The 3,278-nt window shown below is 33.1% G+C and overlaps 1 protein-coding gene across 1 annotated transcript in view; it reads right to left on the bottom strand.

Moving 5' to 3' along the window:
* LOC106882696 (renin receptor) overlaps positions 1-3,278 on the bottom strand; it is a 24,989-nt gene that overhangs the window by 10,959 nt on the left and 10,752 nt on the right. The gene's annotated exons all lie outside the window — the stretch shown is intronic.

Here is a 3,278-nt window from a genome sequence, read left to right as displayed (position 1 = left end):
AAATAAAAGGGGAGGAGAAGGGGTTTCTCTGAATGCAACAACTGAAACCAAATTAGTAAGATTTGATGCTTGGAAGAAAATAATTTCTAATGTATCAAAATGTTTCACTGTTTATTCAATATGAAATATTTGATGAAATGTTTTGTCAACATATTTAAGATCAGAGAGGAATTTTTACCGTCTTCAGCCCAGTTCTATTTCTTCTACTTTTCAGAGATTTAAACAAACACAACAATTATCTTTGCTAAGATTTATATGCTGATGGCCTGGTTCTTGACAGAATTTGCCAAAAAATTACAGACAAACTAATTAAAATATGATCAAGTTTTAAGGATGAGTCAAAAACCTTTGAACAACTGAGATTATCCACACACTTAGTAGGTAAAAGTTCCCTCTATGTATGACAGGTGCAAAGTACAGTCAACACCACAGCATGTCCTATTCTGTGAGTGTGATCAATTGTTAGTGCTGAGTCAATGATCTTTTTACAAGAACAAAACTAACAAAATTTGTCTCAAAAAAGCTAGACAGCAAAACGTGCCACAACATTTCCCAATCAAAATTTCTTCCATTTCATAACAAATATGGAAAAGATATGACATTGGCAGTGGCTAAAATCCTGAGAGTTCACCAATTCCAATTCTTTGATACCATTTACAGCTGGAGTAAGTTGTAGAAATATTTGTAGGTGTCACAACCAATGAAGGATGGGGACACAGAGAGGGGTGGGTTAAAGATGTGAGACAGACAAAACTATAAGAAATTTAGTTTCAGTTGATGAGATGAAAGAGAATAGCAATGAAGCATCTATCCAACCCATTCAGGTATTGAAAAATACAAATGATGATGATGATGATAAATACATTAGGAAATCCTTGAGAAAATATCAGTCCCAAAGTTCTGAATAAATTTTATTTATCTAAGTCAAGAAAAATGGTAGATTTTGTCCACTAAAAGATCACTTTTTATCACAGACACCCTGCTGCATTTGAAACAACTGGCTACATTTGATGCACCCTGTTATATTAGAGACAACCTCCTACATTTAAGGCATCCTGCTACATTTGAATATGTTGGGATAGCCTGATATTTAGATAGCCTGTTACATTAGAGGCAATCTGCTACATAAGAGGCAATCTGCTACATTTGAGGCACCCTGTTATATTAGAGGCAACAAGCTATATCTAAAGCAACCTGCTACATTTGAAGCAACTGGCTACATTTAAGGCAACCTGTAGCATTTAAGATCCCAGCAGAGTTAAATATCAGGCTATCCCAACATATTGTTGCCAAAAATATGCTTATCAACAAAATCAATAAAACAGTTTGAAAAATCCAGACCTGCAAATGGCATAAACTAAAAATCTAAATTCTATTTAATTAGAAATTTAAGATAATATTTGAATATAATTCATCATCAATAATGATAAACTGGAGCAAGTTGTTATTTATTTTGAAAATAATTGGTAGAAAGTAAAAAAAGTGAATGATACCAGCTTGCACTATATTACTGTGTGTGTGTGTGTGTGTGTGTGTGTACGTATTGAGAATTGTGCTTTCAACACTGAATAAATAAACAATGGGTTATAAAGTCATGTAATGAAGTACAAACTTTAAATATTGCTGTTGTAAATCATTTGAAAGACAATATTTGAACAGGCTTCTTGCAATATTGACTAATTCTGAAAGATAATTCCACAGTTGTGTTTGTGGCTAAATCATTACAAAAGCCAAAATCTTTAAATAAAAACAGATGCCAGTTTTTAGTTGATGTTCATCTCGACTTCAGCACATTTTAACATTTTAACACTCATCATTTATCCCAGAGAGAAAAACAAACAAAAACCAGCAGAATTTTAAAGAAATTTTTGAAAATTCAAATACACAAATGGAAAAGAAAGTAAATTTAATGTAAAGACATGTTTACCAAAAGTCTAATCAAGTTAAGTCAATAAAATGGTTTTTTATGTTAACAATCCTCGAACTGTTGAACTAAAAGTTCTAAAATCTTCTGAAGGATGATCCATCAAATAAATTTCTTCACTACAAATTTCAAGAATCAGCACCACAGCTTCACATACCATTATTGTACCTTAACATGCTTCCCATGCTTAGTTTCCTGGTCTTTCCTTTAGCCAAAAGATGACAACTACTTTCTGTGAATTAGTTTTAACCCAACATTCTATTTTAATAAAACTCTGCACTGTCCCAACACGGCCATATTCCGTTGTCCTGAACAAAAAGAATAGCTACAATAATTTGAAGATCTGAAGACCTGTCAAGCCAAGTAAAATCATAATCATGGCTGATGCCGGTGCCGTCTGACTGGCACCCATGCTGGTGGCATGTAAAAAGCAACGTTCAAGTGTTGGGTCTCATGGAGACAGTGACAGGTAACTGAGACCTTTGGCGATATACTGTGCTTGTGTAGACCTGTCAATTTGAGACCATAGTCATGGCTGATGCCGGTGTCAGGTCAATGGCACCCATGCCATTGGCACATAAAAACACCCACTATACTCTCAGAGTAGTTGGCATTAGAAAGGTCATCCAGCCATAGAAACCTAAATGATGATGACAGGAGATGTATAGGATTAACTTTGGTTTTTGAAAAATTCTACAATATTGAATGTGTTATCGAATATTTAAATGAAAAAAAAAAATTGCAGTGACTTTTTGAGACAAAAATACAAAAAATGGGTGAGATGTTCTGAATATGAAGAAATGGGAACAATTGTTAGAGATTGGTAATTATATCTAGAGACTGATGATATTAATAATCAGTGAAATAATAACTTCCTTATTAAAGGAACTACATATTTTCAGAAATGATAAAATGATACAGGGTGATCCAAAAGTCACAAAGGTGTTATAATCCATTCATATTCTGTTTCAAATTTGCAATACCTTAGCAGCATATACAGTATGTGGATAGGAAATATGTGTATGTTAGGCATGAAAAATTATCTCTTGTAAACTACAAATAAAACAATTGTAATTAAAACAAATTTATTAAAATTTTCGACCCTTTTGTGACTTGCAATCCTGAAATGTCCAAATTAAATGACTTCCAGTTCTCACTATTTGGTTTGACTTCTTTATTACAACTCCTGTGATTCGATTCCAGTACAAACTAGCCAGTCTAGATTGCACTCTAACCACAATTTGGAGTAGTTTGTTATATTTGACTCAAGTTGAAAATTCTGGTACCATACACTGCTTCTTAATGCAACATGTAATATATATTGATATCTATCTATCTATCTATCTATACATCT

This window comes from Octopus bimaculoides, chromosome 19 (genome assembly GCF_001194135.2).
Source record: "Octopus bimaculoides isolate UCB-OBI-ISO-001 chromosome 19, ASM119413v2, whole genome shotgun sequence".
Taxonomy (NCBI): Eukaryota; Metazoa; Mollusca; class Cephalopoda; order Octopoda; family Octopodidae; genus Octopus; species Octopus bimaculoides.
This window is presented reverse-complemented; position numbering and strand designations above follow the sequence as displayed.